Source organism: Ictidomys tridecemlineatus, chromosome 13, assembly GCF_052094955.1.
Source record: "Ictidomys tridecemlineatus isolate mIctTri1 chromosome 13, mIctTri1.hap1, whole genome shotgun sequence".
Lineage (NCBI taxonomy): Eukaryota > Metazoa > Chordata > Mammalia > Rodentia > Sciuridae > Ictidomys > Ictidomys tridecemlineatus.
In genome coordinates, this window is record NC_135489.1 from 2,754,092 (window position 1) to 2,770,387 (window position 16,296).

The window sequence follows — 16,296 nt, forward strand, 5'->3', positions numbered from 1 at the left end:
CCAGCAATGTCTGTTTCCCCACATCCTCGCCAACACTTATTGTTGTTTGTATTCCTAATAGCTGCCATTCTGACTGGAGTGAGATGAAATCTTAGAGTAGTTTTGATTTACATTTACATTTCTCTAATTGCTAGAGATGTTGAACAATTTTTTATATATTTGTTGATTGATTGCATATTATCTTCTGAGAGGTGTCTGTTCAGTTCCTTGGCCCATTTATTGATTGGGCCATTTGTTTTTTTGGTGTTTAGCTTTATGAGGTCTTTATATGAGGAAAACTACCTCTATCCGATGTGCAAGTGGTCAAAATTTGCTCCCAAGATGTAGGCTCTCTATTCACCTTGCTGATTGTTTCTTTTGCTGAGAAGAAGCTTTTTAGTTTGACTCCATCCATTTATTGATTCTTGATTTTAATTCTTGCACCACAGGAGTCTTATTAAGGAAGTTGGGGCCTAATCCCATACGCTGGAGATTTGGGCCTATTTTTTTCCCTAATAGGTGTAGAGTCTCTGGTTTAATTTCTAGGTCCTTGATCCACTTTGAGTTGAGTTTTGTGCATGGTGAGAGAGAGGGGTTTAATTTCAACTGTTGCCAATGGATTTCCAGTTTTCCCAGCACCATTTGTTAAAGAGGCTATCGTTTCTCCAATGTTTTAGGCATCTTTGTCTAGTATAAGATAACTGAAATTTTGTGGGTTAGCCTCTGTGTCCTCTATTCTGTACCATTGGTCTACCAGTCTATTTTGGTGCCAATACCATTGGCTGTTTTTGTTACTGTTGCTCTGTAGTATAGGTTAAGGTCTGGTATAGTGATGCCACCTGCTTCACTCTTCCTGCTAAGGATTGCTTTAGCTATTCTGGGTCTCTTATTTTTCCAGATGAATTCATGATTGCTTTTTCTATTTCTATGAGGAATGTCATTGGGATTTTGATTGGAATTGCATTAAATCTGTATAGTGCTTCTGGTGGTATGGTCATTTTGACAATATCAATTCTGCCTGTCCAAGAACAAGAGAGATCTTTCCGTCACCTAAGGTCTTCTTTAATTTCTTTAATGTTCTGTAGTTTTCATTGTAGATGTCTTTCACCTCTTTCATTGATTCCTAAGTATTTTATTTTATTTGAGACCTTGTAAATGGGGTAGTTTTCCTCATCTCCCTTTCAGAGGGTTTGTACTGATGTACAGAAATGCCTTTGATTTATGGGTGTTGATTTTGTAACCTACCCAGTTTCTCTCCGGGGCTCCTGTGTGTGGCGCTCTGGGTGTGCTCTGCTCCTGCCCTGCTGAGAGCTATTTTGTGTTGGGCAGTCTCTGTGCTGGGGTATCCACTCCTGGGGGGGGGGGAGTTGGCAGCTCGGTACCTGGCCAGCTGGAGTTCCAAACGGGGGTCAGCCCACTAAAGATTTTGATGAAGGTGACCCAAGATGGAGGCGTTTCTTTCAGCACTGGGATGTCGGGTCAGTGGGGGGAGCCGGGCAATGGCGTTGGATGACGAGTTCAGAGACTGGGTCTGTGGTGTGCAGCGTGTGGCTGTGGCTGTCTTCAGAGCCGGTGTGAAGTTCCGGGTGCAGATGGGCTAAGGCGCATGGAGGACTCTGGCTCCATTGCTACAAAGTCCCAAGATGAAGGCCACCAGGAAGCCCCACATGGTTGATGGGGGTCCACACAGGAGTGGCCACTGGAGATCCTGCATGTGGGTAGCTTCTGTGTGTGTCCTGCGTGGAGCTGCATCTGGGATTTCTGCTCGGGTGGGTGGCGGAGAGTTTTGTGCGGGTGCTGATGCCCGTGGTCCCGCTCTGGCACCCGGCATCCTGCCGACTTGTCTTTCCTGGTGCTGAGAAACACCCTCCCACCTGAGTGACCTGAGATTTCAAACTGCAGTGTCCTTCGTCAATTAGGCAGAAGAGAGAGCAGCAGGGGTCTGAGGGGTGGGGCAGGTCCAGCTTATGCATCATCACGGGTGCCACATACCCCCTGGGGCGCGAGGCCAGGCCTGGTGGGCGCTGTGCCACATACCCCCTGGGGCATGAGGCCAGGCCTGGTGGGCGCTGTGGACTTGAGAAACTAGAAAGAAACCAGGGCTGGGGAAGGCCAGAGCGGACATCCCCTCCTGCAGCAGACGGAGGTTATGAAGGTGGAGACCGTGAACCAGGAGAGGACACGTCCCTCCCTCTGACACCGATGCAGCTCCGCCTCCTGCTTTCTGGGCTGGTGTTGGGTACTGGACACAGGAAGGGAGGTCCCTCCACAGTGGAGCAGACACCTGGTGGGGATGGATGCAGCCAAGTCACAGTGCAGGTGAGTCTGTGACATAGTTCTGAAAAACCAAGAGAGAAGGACCCCAGAGGAGTAAGAAATGTGGGGAGGTGAGGTGAGGCCCCGGGGGAGCACTGAGCCCCCTAAGACATGGAGACCCCTCAGGTGGGAGGTGGAGCCAGCGTCTCGCACAGAGGAATGGGGGAGCACAGGCCCCCCGCTGGAGTCGGCCTGGCGGGGACGTGGGTGGCCGAGGCTGGCAGAGCAGGCAGGGACGGCACACAGACCAGGAGACTAGGCTAAGGGGTTCGACTTCTGGGGGAGAAATTATATGAATATTCAAAATTTGCCAGTCAACTGGTCAAGGGACACGCGACAGCAGAAGAGTGAGGTCCATCTGACTTAATAAGGCCACGTGACGCTTCACAGAGCAGCCTGGGAAGGTGCCCAGGAGGGGGGTGAGGGAGGCACCGCTCAAGCCACCGTCCCGGGCCCTTCTCACATGGGCAAGGCTTGCCGTGAGCACAGATGAGCCACCAAACTAAGGAGCAGAGTGCTGGGAAGTGCCCTTGAAGCTGTCCATCTGGACTCTGGTGCCCCAGCCACTGACCACCCACAGCCCTGGAGGAATCCGCATCTTCCTTGATTTGCTTGTTTCCCTGTCGTCTCTGATCCCCTGTTGCTAAGCCCATGCTAACAGGACGGAAAGATAAAGAGCAAACACAAAGATGCCTTGGCCCTGCGGTCACCGAGATAAATTAAATAATTTAAATTGACCTGGGGCCTATGTGTGGGATAATCCTCCTCGCAGATGACCCAGTGATTCTTAACTAACTTCCCAGCCTGCATCCAGCCTGAGAGGAAGTGCTGATGTTCCTCTATCTCACCCAGTTGGGCCGACTGATTTTTTTTTTGTACCCAATAACCAGAGACAATGATTATATTATTCATAAGATATTTTTACCTGGAGTGATAAGGCATACGGCTTTAGTTATTATTTCCTAATCTTTTTTTTCCCTTAAACTGGTTCTATCCTTTGTAGCCCTAGGAATAGCCTTAATTTTTATATTAAAAATTGTCTCTTCCACACAAAATTGTCTTTTTTAGTTGTTTCTGATTTTTAAAAAATTAATGTAATAGAATAAACAGCAGGAATTTAAAAATGGGTGGGTGCCTTCAGTTTTGTAAATGAAGAGCAGCAAGAAAGGTGGGTTGATGGGACCTTGGAGCAGAGGCTGCCAATCTTCCTCACATTCCATATCCCTCTGAAAATGATGACGGCTGCACAGCGGGTCCTGGAGCCGGGCCTCTTCCCCCACACCCAGCACTGGGAGCTGGGAGCCCAGGGTCCGGGAAAGGCCCCCTCTGCGCCGTGAGCTAAGATGGTGTCGCTAAACCAGAGTCCTCTGGGTCGTGCTGAAGCCCTGACGTGGTGTCGGGTGCCTGCTGTCCCGGAGGTTTGGGCACCTTTGGACCATGAGACCTTCCATCCTGGAGCCTGGGATCGCCACCTTTGGGAAGGGTGACCCCGTCCCCAGGTCGTGTGGTGTCTTAGTTACTCACGGTTTAGAAAGAGGCGACTTTCCTGACGGGATGGAGACATCACGGAACCTGGGTTTTTGTCCTGATTTGCTTCCCTTGACCTGGGCCTCGACACCCTCGGGGCTTCGTCACAGGGGTGCGGGACGCAGGGGTCTCTACACCCCTTTAGTGCTGCACCGCGTCCCGATACCCGCTCTTACAGAAGCCACCTCTGGTTCTCGTTCATGTCCCCCGTGTCCTGAGGTCCTTCAGCAGGAGGAAGCCGTGGTACCGGTGTTTACGTGGTGACTGTGGGTGGGGACCCCATACAAGAAGTTAACGTGAGGTCTACGGGGAGATGGAGAAGTCGGCTCCTGGGTCTCGCAGGGCCCAGCTGCCCTTGTCCCCCACAGCTGATGAGCATCTTTGAGTTTGGGTCTTCAGATTAGGACGAACATCTCGTTGAGGAAAATGCAGAGCCAGGTATTAAGGAAGGCGGAGAGAGCCTACTCTGAAGGGTTTCTTTGCTTTTTGCTGTAAGAACTGGAGGGATGATTTCCTTGTGGCCAATGATTCTTGAGGTCGAGGATTGGCCTGTGCCGTACCTAACTCTGCCCTTCATAGAAAACGGTTGATTTTTCACTATTGACAGGAGGCACAAAAAGAAGGAGGAGGAAAAGGAAGAATATATGGGAACTGAAAGGAAATATCTTCAGTTTTTTTTCTGTTTCTTGATCATACACCACGGGGACTGCTATTTTATAACTAAAAAAGAAAAGAAAATCAATGCTATTTTCTCTGGTGCTTATCAAGGAGAAAAGTCCTCCATTTTTCCCAGAGCCAACATTGCCCTTTGTGAGGTGTCCCGTCATTTCTTCCCCCAGGAGCTGCAAATTCACATCTTATCAATGACCAGATTATGCCCTACATCTCTACTTATTATTAGTGCATGTTTTAGAGTGATGGTAAGTATTGGCACATTTTATTAGGCTGATAAACAGCGTGGGACTGCTAGGTAAAATGTGTTGTCAACGGTGATTTCTCTCTTCAGTACCTTCTTAATTTTATTCTGAGTTCTAGAGATGAAGCTTCAGGACACGAAATCATACTCACAGCTGATTCTTCTTCCTATGCCCTCCAAATTGATGAGCTAAGAATGGGATGGAAGAGATCACTCATTACACAGCAGCACGTGAAGATATCACAAAACACAGACGTCTTCAGGGATCTGGAGGACACCGCAAACAGTCCTCAGCCTCTGAGTTAAGAACACATCCTTCTTACAGACATGGAATTCGGATCCTTGAACTTGCAGGGCAGTGACCTGGCAGTGAGTTCGGCTCCTTAAGGGAAGTGGCCCTTGAAGGCTGCCCCCGCCCCACGCGGGAGACACCTGCCAGGGGGAAGCTGTGGTTCTTGGGCCCCAAGCACTGACAAGGCTCTGGGGCTCCCCATGCTGCGGTGGACTTCCAGGCACCAGGCCGTAGGTGCAGGGAGTGGAGAGTGCAAACCTGGACTGTCTGTGCTGCCCGGGGTGGGGCATCTGCCGGCGGTGAGCCGCCTCGGCCTCTGGGCCCGGGCTGGGCCGCTGGGTGGGCCTGGGCTTGTGTGTGCTCTTGTGCAGGGAAGTGGCTGTGGAAACGCATGGCCATCTGGCTTTTGGGGTGTTTGTAATGCTAGCCAGCTTGGTGGCAGTCTGGCTTTGTTTGTTGGTTTTTAATGGCTGTCTCTCAGACTGTTACCTTGAATCTATTTTTGGCTGGCCGTACCACCTCCGTCCAGTGCCCACTTTAGCCTTCTGGGGTGTAGACCACCTTCCTTCCGTTCCCACACCCTCAGCCCTGCCCATGACGACTGCCAGTGCGCCCTCCTCTGCCCTTCGCGTGCTGGTGCAAGCCAGGCTGCCTTCTGGATTTGCAGCAGGAGGTGCTCCGGTCCCCTCTCATGGCTACCTGTCCACTGTTCTGTCCGTTGACCATGTCCCCCCCCAGCCCTGGTGCCTATGACTGTAAGCGGCTTGGAAACAGGTGTGCGATGCCATCCAGGGGAGGCGAGGTCATCAGTGAGGACTCTGAGCAACACGCCTGGTGTCCTTACCAGAAGAGGGGATTGGAAAGAAGCGCAGGAAGAGGGGCCAGCCCTGGAAGCTGGAGCAGAGAGCGGGACTACCCTGAAGCTGAGAGAAAGGCCGCAGTCTCCCGGAGCCTCTGCAAACACATGCTGCTGGCTTCTGGCTCCAGAGCCGTGCGGAAGGCATTGCACCTGTTCACACCACCAGTGTGTGGCTGTGTCGTGGCTATCCAGGCAGGCCATAGTCCAGTGTAGTGAGCCAAGGTCCCCTCGGGGACATGCCCACGGCGGGGGTGCTGCTGCCTGCAGTCAATCAGCACTCTGTGAGCTCCTTGTCTAGGGGCACACAGATGAGGAGAGGACAGCCCGTGTCTGGAGATAACCTCGCTCTTTCTTCTCGCTCACCTGGGAGCTTGGAGTCGCCATCTGCAGCCTCAGCTCTGGGATCCTCCTGACTCCTAGAAATAAGCAGCATGATTGGAGCCGCACCCCTCGTGGGGAGTACTCCAAACCCTGCCTCCTGTGCCCAGTGTGCCTGCTCGTGGCCAGCGCTGTGGCTAAGCAGGACCTGCCCAGGGAGACCGTCTCAGTCTCCCCCCACAGACGCCTTGTGCTTTACCACAGATTCCTCCAAGCCCCTGTTTTCAGTGGCCCAAGTCGGTGAGCCAAGCGATGTCCCTTGCACTCCCTTCAGGACAGCAGAAAGATAAGTCCCCCTGTTGAACCTCATCTTCCCCAAAGCAGAAGCTTTATCCCTGGACTTCCAGTGCCCAGGTTGATCAGGCACAGGTCTGCCTACAAAGGGTTTTAGTCAATTTTACATACCAACTGGGAGGGTGCTTTTGGAAGAGATTAACATTCAAACTGGGGAACTTTGGATAAAGCTGACTGTCCTTCATACTGTGGGTGGGCCTCATGCAGTCTGCTACAGGCCTGAACAGATGAAAAGCCCCACCTCTCAGGCCCGAGGGGACGGTCCAGCCTACTGCCTTCGAGCTTCCTCTGCACAGTTGGCTCTCCAGGGCTCCGTGATCCCACAAGGAATTCCGTTTGGTGGACCTCTAACCCTACGCAGCTTCTCCAAGCTGGAGGGCCACCTATGTCTCTATAACCAACATACTTTTATCTATCAGTCAATCAGTCAACCATCTATTTCTCTGGTCACCTAGATTAATACCCAGGACTTTCCTTGCACTCAGTCTGGTAGAGTCTGTAACTCTGTTCTCAACATCATTCCATTTCCTCCTCATCCCCTGTGCACCTGAGCCACCTCTTTGGGTAACTAACGGGCACAGAACGCTGTCAGTGCTTCTGTCAGGAGAGCAGACCTGACGTTTGTCTGCAGCTGGGCCTCCCTGAGGGAAGCGGGTGGGAGGGCAGTCGGGCGTGGGTGACGCTGAAGCTGCTGAGGGAGACGAGCTCTGCCATCAGCTGTTGGCGGTATTCCACGCGGCTCTCTCCCTGCAGGAGATGTCACTCCCTGGGCTCTCCCTGGGGCATGGCCCTGTGCTCCGAGGTGGCCAGTGGAGTGGGAGTGCACACATGCCCCTGGGGCGGGGTTCAGTGTCAGCGTGGGCTTTGCTATGTGCTCCTGCCTTCTGCTGGGGCGGCTGCCAGTGCCCCTGAAAGCTGCCCATCAGCCTGCGCTGATGGGTAGACAGTGGAGCAAAGCTGCAGCCAAGCTGCACAGGGCAAGTTGCATCCGACACAAGCCTTTGCTGGTGACGTTGGTTACTGCAGAAAATTCTTCCCTATGTTGATAAGCCAAGAAGAAACCCCAGTGGGTCAGATGAGAAACACATTAACTGAATGCCCGTGAAGACCCAGTACATCCAGATCTGAGGGGTGCAGTCAGACAGGGCTTATGGGAGAATGTGTCGTTTTAAGTATTTAAGACCAAACAAAAATGTTTAAACCAGTGGTCTAAGCCCTAACTTTCACTAAAATAGATACATAAATAAATAAAATCCAAATTATGGACAACACAGAAAATAATAAGAGAAATCAATGAAATAATAAAATCACTATAAACAGTGAGCTAAATCTATAGCTATTTATTTGAAAAGATTAATACAATTGGAAAATTTTTATTCTTGACCAAGAAAAAATACAAAATGGACAGTATCAAGGATAAAAGAAATACCCTCACCCTACAGATATTAAGACTATAATAAAAATGTTACAAATAACTATATAAAAATATGTTGGACAACTTAGGTGATTTAGAAAAAAATTCCTAACTCAATTTGTAAGAATGTGTGTGTGCACATGCATACACACACACACACACACACACATACACACACATACACACACACACATACACACACACTTAAAATATCCAGATTTTTTCCTATGAAAAAATATGTGAAACAGTCAAGGAAGTAGCAATATCAATCTTCTTCAACCTGCTTCAGAAAACAGAGGCAGAAAAACTTTCCGAATTGTTTTATTAGGCAAGGATAATTAAAAGACAATGGGATATTAGAAGAGGAAAGGAAGAGAGAACAGTGATATTCCTTATGGATCTAGAAGCAAAGACATTTAACAAGATATTACCAAATGGATTTTAGCAACACTAGGATAAGAACAAATGGATTTTGGCATATCCAGACCAAACAGAATTCATCCAAGGAAGTCAATGTAACCTGAACTTTCAAACACGTAGCCAACTCGAGGAAATCTTTCAGCAAGCTAGATATAGAGAACACTTCCTCATTTTGGTAAAAGGTGTCTAATTAAACCTGCAACTAACATCCTGCTTTGGGGGTGATTCTGAAACCATGCTCCAGTATTGAGGACGTGCACCTTGATCGCTCTGCTCTGGAGTCCTAGCCAGTGTGGCAACTAGGAAGAGACCTGGGAGGAGTTGATATTGAAAAGGAAGAGAGTCTGTGGTTGCAGGTGATCTGACTGAGCACGTGCACAATGACCTGCCTGCATACGCAGACAATACTAAGACTCACAGGAAATTGTTACTGCCGATGAGTGATCAAAGCCAAGTCACAGGATGTAAACTCAACATGCAGAGATCAACAAGTAGAAAATATGAATTGAAAAAAATACATAGTATCCAAAATAACAACCACTGTAGAATAAATCTAATTAAAGAATTTCAAGCATTCTACATGAAAACTATCAAATATCGATCTGAGAAATCAAGGAAGACTTAAATATATTGAAAATTGTAACTTACTCAAGAATTGAAAGACTCACTATTGTTAAGATGTCAATTTTTCCAAACCAATCTATACATTTAGCACAACATCAATTAAAAATTCAATTCCATCAAGCTGATTTTAAACTTTTATTAAAATGCCAAGACTTGTGACAGAAAGAATAATTTTGAAAATTCAGATAATGTGATATTGGCATGAGTACAGACCCCGGTTGTCTAAGTCAGCACTATTGACACGTGGATTCAGCTGTTTCTTGGTGGGCTGACGTGTGCCTGGGGAGGTTGGTGGCATTCCTGGTCTCCACCTACTTAAACTCCCTGGGTTTTAACAAGAAGAAATGTCCACACCCTGGTAAAGGTCCTCACACGACGAGAGCCACCGGCATGGAAGAGACCAGTGGCGCCCATGGAGATCCCAGGCAGCGGCCCACATTCCTTATGGCCATTGGTTGTACACAAACACACACAGACATGTTTGGTGGGAAAATGAAAGTCCACTAATGGTGCTATGAAAATTGCTAAATGGTTGATAAAAACATTGAGTCCCACTTCAAGCAATATGTAAAATCTACAGGTGGATACTAGAACCCTTCACTACAACCGTCTAAAGCTCTGTGTGGAATAATGTCTTCAGGACCTGGGGGAAAGTACATATTCCTTGATGACACAAACGAGGTTACAAGGGGAAACAAAACCCTGATAATTTGGACTTCATCAAACTTAAGAACTTTTTCTAATCAAAATGCAGAATTAAAACTGCAGAGATAAGGCACAGCCTGGGGGAGAATAGTTTGGTATGTGTTCCTAAACAGAACTTAAATGCAGAATATGGAAAGTACACCCAGAAATAAATAAATAGGTCAAATGCAACCGCAGAGATGACGGTTCCTCCAACACTCATCACCCAGGAAAGGCAAGTTAATCTGCAGTGGGATAGGGTTGGTCATCTAGCACCAGGCCATGCCAACAGACCACCTTGGACCTGGATGGCCCGAGACGCCGGGGGACAGCCACGCCCTGGTGGAGGCACAGTCGGGATCTCGGCAGCACGGCTGCGGTTTCTCAGCAGATGTGGTCGGGTGTTCACAGAAGCTCCCTTCACATAGTCGACATGGAGAGAGCAGGTGTGCATCTGCAGGAGGACGGACGGACACTGCTGTGTCCCCAGACTGGACTGAGCTCCGCAGTGAGGGAGCGCCCTGCTGACCTGGGCAGCACGCACACACAAACACAATGAGGAGGAAGCCAGCAGATGAAGAGTCAATCAAGAGCAGGTGAAGGTGAGGTTCATGGAGACAGAGAGAGGCCAGGGCAGGGAGGACCACCTGGACCCTTCTGGGTGAAGACATGTGGGTTAAGAAGTGGCAGGCTTCTGAAACTCACTGAACTGTATATATAAGATCTGTGTATGTTGCTGTGTGCAAGTTTCACATTAAAAAATAACTCAATAACAAACCAACCAATCACTGTTGGGCTCCAGCTGCTGGGCCTGCATTCTGCAGGGGTGTAAGTCAGGGTTCGGCAGCTGCTCTTGCCAGGTGGTGTAGACTTGTACCAGTTGTAAGTGAGCTGGGGCTGCCTGGTTTCTGCAGACTGGAGAAGCACAGTGCTGCCAGATACCTGGGGTGTGTCCTGTTGCTACCCTGAAGCTGGGAGTGTCAGAATAAACCCATAGTTTTAGCAGATGTCTATCTGTACAGGAGGGCATTTCCTAGGTCTGTCAGCAGATGGGCCTGGATACAGTGACATCCCTGAGCTCATGTCTTGGTTTCAAGGGATCACTCTGGACTTAACCAAATCAGGAGCTTTGAGTGGCATGGCAGGGTTGGGGCAGAGAAAGACAAGCCGAGTCTGGAACTTCCTGTTGAAACCTAAGGATGACTTGAATATGAACATAGGCCCTGAGAACAACACAGAAACGTGAGTCAGCTCAAGGGGTTCCCATCGAACAGTCTGAGAGAGTAAATATAGAGTTATAACCATGGATCGCAGCTCAGGGAATCTTGCTGCACTGGTCTGTGGCATATCCACACCCATGCACAGAGGCTGTTCCCCTCTGCACCTCACACTTCCAGATGTATCTGCATCAAAAGCAGAGGGACAGTTTCTCCCTTGCCATGCCATGTCACTCACAAGCATGGAAGGGCAGGGAGTTAGGGACTCGTGGGTGGGGGATTCAGTGTGTGAAAGTTTGATGAGGAGTAGGGCATGCACCGGACCCACCACCTCCTGAAAATTTCCTACAAATTACAAAAGGAAAAACCACAACACCACAGGGCGGGAAGCCTGCAGATGCTGGGTGAGCAGTGACCTACTGTATGTTAGGCAAAGTGACACGGGGACCTCAGTCATGTCCTTCCATGATGCTTCACCTGAATCTCAGCATAAGGAAGGCCAGATTGAGAGATCCCCCAAATAACCAGCCATGTTCTTCAGAACTTTTAAGGTCAAGAAAAAACAAACAGACAAACAAACAAAGTTGAGAAACACCTCCAGTTGAAAGGGAACCACAGAAACAGGGAGGTGGAAAGCAGTCCATGATCCTCGGTGGGACCTGCACTGGGGGAATGTGCTATCTAAGGCCTAATCGAGGTGATAATGAGAACTTGAATAGAGACAGCAGATTATTAGATTATAGTTTTGAATCAATATTAGAATTTCTATTTTTTTTGTCTTTGTAGACAGGTCTCTGTTGTTAGGAAATGTGCACCACTGGATTCCAAGGCAGGAGGCGAGTGCCTCCACCTGACTCTCCATCGGTCACCAAGCCCCGGGGGGGTCTCCTGAGCAGCAAGGCGGGGTACTGTGCGGGAAGTTCCTGTGTGATTCCCGAGGCTGTTCTACCAAATGCAATGCACACTCAAGGAAGGTCAAACCTGAGGCAGGGGCTTTAGCCTCTTATTTTGAAATATAAAGCACTGTTTTCTGTGGGGGTTCCGGCTGTCAGTCCCCTCACACAGCCTGTGCCCAGCCACTTGGTCCCCCGTCCACCCTGCGCACCTGTTCCCCTCCCGTCTTGACGGCACCAATGAGGCCGAAGTGGAGTTTTTAGTTTCAAAAATCAAACTGGGGTCTTTGCAAGCCACGAGACGGGATCGAATGACTCCTTTAATCACGGCCTTCTGGCCAGAAAGCCTTCTGCAGGGGTTTCATTTAGCGTCCTCGTGTGGTGTCGTGAACTGGGCCGTCATCCTAGCCCTGCTGCAGGCCGTCTGACATGTCTTCTGAAGAGTATTTAAAAGATATTTCATTCAGTCAAGTCCTGCGAAGAAGTCTATCCTCCCTTTAATTTCCCTGCAGGATATTGGGAAGCTTGAGGGTGTTGGAGGACTAACCTTTCAGCAAGAGCAATTTGAAATATTAATGCTCCATTTATCCCGATTGCAGGAGAAGAGTCTGGCCAATATGTCTAACCCAGCTGTTCTCCAGCGAGGGCCTCTCTGGTTTCCTCAAATGTAAGATTATCTTATCTTGGAAGGCTCTGAGATAATAAAGATATTGTTACTCGGTTTGTGGAAACACATGGAACTTTCAGTGTGGCTTTAACTGGAGCAGCTGGGAAGAGTCGGACTTTGAGAGGCCTGTTCTTACGGACAGACGATGAAGGAGAAGTGGCCGTTTCTGCTGTGGAAATGCTGCCTGGCAAGCGGCCCTCATCTTGGTGACAAAGCAGCAGGTTTGTTTGTTGTCCTTGTCACACATCAGTCTGGTCCATGACTGGTGACTCTGAGCCTCTGTAGCCACGGGTCCTTCAACAGGTGCTCAGGGTTCTGCCTGGGCCCTGGGAGGGCCGGCTGGGCTTCCTGATCTTCGTTCTGGATTTTCTCTGAACAGAGTGCAGCAGGAGGAGGAGGATGTCAGTCTTGGAATACGTTGGCTTTGGGGCCCTGCCGGGCCTGAGCAATCCTGTTTGCTGGCCCTCCACGGTTCAGAGCCTGTCCCCTCTCCATGTCCAGAGTTACCCGGGCAGGGAAGCACTCCAGACCGGGGAAAGGAGGAGTGACTGGGCCAATGTCACCTGCCACAGGGGCTGGAATCTGACTTTCCCGGTTGCCAGGGCCTCTCCCGGGCTCCTTGTGCCTCACCCCTCAGGATGTAGATGGCCACCTCCTGCCAGGCCAGGTCTGCCCTGTGGGCTTCTCCACCTGGGGCTGGCCAACCCCACTTATTCCTGCCACCACCCTCCTCTCCTGCTAAATATGCTCCTTGGAAAATCTTCTCCAAAAGGGGTCATCTTTTTTTTTTTTAACAAATTTTTTTTAGAGAGAGAGAGAGAGAGAGAGAGAGAGAGAAATTTTTTAATATTTATTTTTCAGTTCTCGGCGGACACAACATCCTTTTTGTATGTGGTGCTGAGGATCGAACCCGGGCCCCACGCATGTCAGGCGAGCGCGCTACCGCTTGAGCCACATCCCCAGCCCAAGGGGTCATCTTTTAATAACGTGATATCCGGGTCCTGTTTGGAGGAGTCCAGATTTCCTGAGGACAGCACTTAACATTCTGGATAATCTAGAAGCACTTTACCAGTGTAGGAGGAGGGGTGTGTGTGTGTGTGTGTGTGTGTGTAGAGTGAGTGAGAGAGGGAGGGAGAGAGAGGCCAGGACCTTGGAGCACAGGCCGGCGGTGGTAGCCAGCAGAGCTGTAGCTCTGTCCACAGGGACTCTCCGAGGCCCCAGCTGACGGGGGGGGGGGGCACCTGGAGTACAGAGGCTGTGTCCTGCTGTCACACCTGCACAGCCCAGTGCAGGACAGCTGAGTGCCTGGGGTCTAGGCCTCACCGAGTTGGCGGGCAGCACTGACGGACAGGGGCCTGGCCTTGGAGGAGAAGGAAGAGCCTACCGCCGACAGGCTCACAGACAGGTAGGAACCACACCTGTGGGCAGAGCTGTTAAGATTCCGAGACGGGGTTTAGTATTGTGGAAGAGAGAGGAGCAGTGCGGAAAGAGTTTTACTAGTAATAAGAAAATAAAGAAGGTCCAGGAGACTTCAGAAGTGCCCCGCTGCGCCACGCCCGTCCAGTTGTTTTCGGGCTGGGTGACGTTCTTCTTCACTGCACTTGAATGCTGTTTGGGGCTAAGGTGGCCAGCATACCACAAAGGTCACTCAAGAAGCGGCACCTGCCCAGGCTACGAGTCTGCCCTGGTCTGCCCTGCAGCCTGTGGGCACTGCAGTCCGCCTGCCCTACACCTGCCCTGAAGAACCCAGGAGAGCCCACGAGGGGAGAGTGGCTGGGCCAGGAGCAGGGGATGGGCTGGTCAGCCGAGTGGACATGGCCCAGCTGAGGCCTCGGATGACATCCCAAAGAGAGCCCGGTGAGATCTTGCCCGTTGTCTCTCATGAATGGCTTCACTCAACAAGCTGCTTGAAGACCTCCGATCCTGCTCTCCACCTGCTGCTCTTAGCTCTTGGCCCAGGGAGAAAGTTAGTTAAAACCACCACCACGCAGTGCTGATCCTTCTAGCCTTTAACACCTCACCAGAGAGTGAGAAACATGCCATAAATATTCTCCAACTTTGTTAATGATAGTAAATAAATTATGCTACTTCCTCTTTTATGATGAAAAAGTCACCATAGTGTGGTTCTAAGATTAGACCTTTGGATTTTAACTCTGAATTTTAGGTTAAAATTTAACAGAAGAAGCTCTTCTGATATTTGTATGAAAACAGTACTATACCTCCAGGGGAGTTTTAAAATTGCATTCAGCTGCCTCCTCTGTTAAATTTTGTCCCTAAAGAATTGTTCACGATCAACAGGATCCAGATACACTCATTTTAAAAAGTACAAAGGTACATTGTTCTTTCAGAAAGGTTTCCTGCAACATGGGTTGGAGTGGGAAAGCTCTTCACAGTAAATAGATAATGCCCTTAAGTAGATTTGCTGACCTTCTTAAGTCTCCATTTAATGGAAACGGAGACACATGGCCACGTCTTCACCTCTGCTAGACATCAGACTCCCTCAGTGTCCCTTCCACCACACACCTACTCGGTGAAGCTCTTGCTATGGGTTGAATGCTTCTGTCCTCGTCCACATTCACATGTTGAAATTCTCAGCTACAAGGTGAGGGTGAAAGGTGATTAGGTCGAAAGGGTGGCGCTTTAATGAATGGAATTGGTGACCTGATGTAGAGAAACCAGAGATTGCTCCCCACCCCTTCTACCTGGGCAGGTACAGCAGGAGGACTGTCTTCTAAGAACCAGGAAGCAGATCTCTCCAGGCACCGAATCTCCAGCATCTTGGACCTACCATCTCCAGAACTGTGGAAAATAAGTCTCTCTTGGGTGTAAGTCACCTGACCTATGCCAGCCCCAACACCCTGAGACAGTTCCTTAGGTATAAAAGATGGAGCAGGTCCAAGTTTTTCCTTCCACTAGATAGAAACAAAACCTAGACAGTATCTATGCAACAAGAGTACACCCTAAGGACCTAGAAGCCATGACAATGTGAGTTCTGGATGGTTGTTTTGGGGGAGGTTTTGGGGAGGGTGAGTTCTGTGTCTCAGGCTGGGTGCTAGAGAAACTAGAAATGTCCATGGGAGCAGAACAAAGAAGTCTCAAAAAGCCCAAGTGTCTCGTCAGCACCAGGAAAGGGGAAGCCTCATTAGACTGAAAAACTATCAACACTTGCTCTGCCCAACCACACGTACTGGGAAAAACTGTGCCTCTACCTCAGGCAATGCTTAGCAAAGGCCCTGGGGAAGCCTAGATTTCCACCCCGCACTCATTAGTAATAGTAGTGGTAGTAATAATAACAACAATGATATAAAATGGAGATCCATACAGTAGAGCAAGCAGATCAGAGGGAGGGAGGAGGAGAGAGATGAGAGACGGGAGGTACTAGGGAATGGGACGGATCTATTATATTATGCTCATGTGTGAGTATAGCATAAGAATCCAACTGTTACGTATACTTATAATACTCCAATTAAAGAATAGATGGGCTTAATAGTAAAGAGAAGAATCAAGGAATTTGAAAGTAAAATAAATATACCTTAATCCAAAAAAGAGGGGGAAAAAGATTGTAGAGAAATATGAACAGAGCCTCCTGGGTATGTGAGACCATGATAAAAATCCTACCATTTGTGTCACCAGAGTCCTGGGAGGAGAGCGGAAAGAGTGAGCCTAAAAAAGAATTTGAAGAAGTAATGGCTATGTGTTTTCCAAATCTAGCAAAGTAAAAACCTAGATTCAAGAAGCTGAGTGCACCCTAAACAGAACAAACTGCAAAAAGCCTGCAGCAAGAGAGCATGCACACCTTCTGAAAACTAAGCTTGA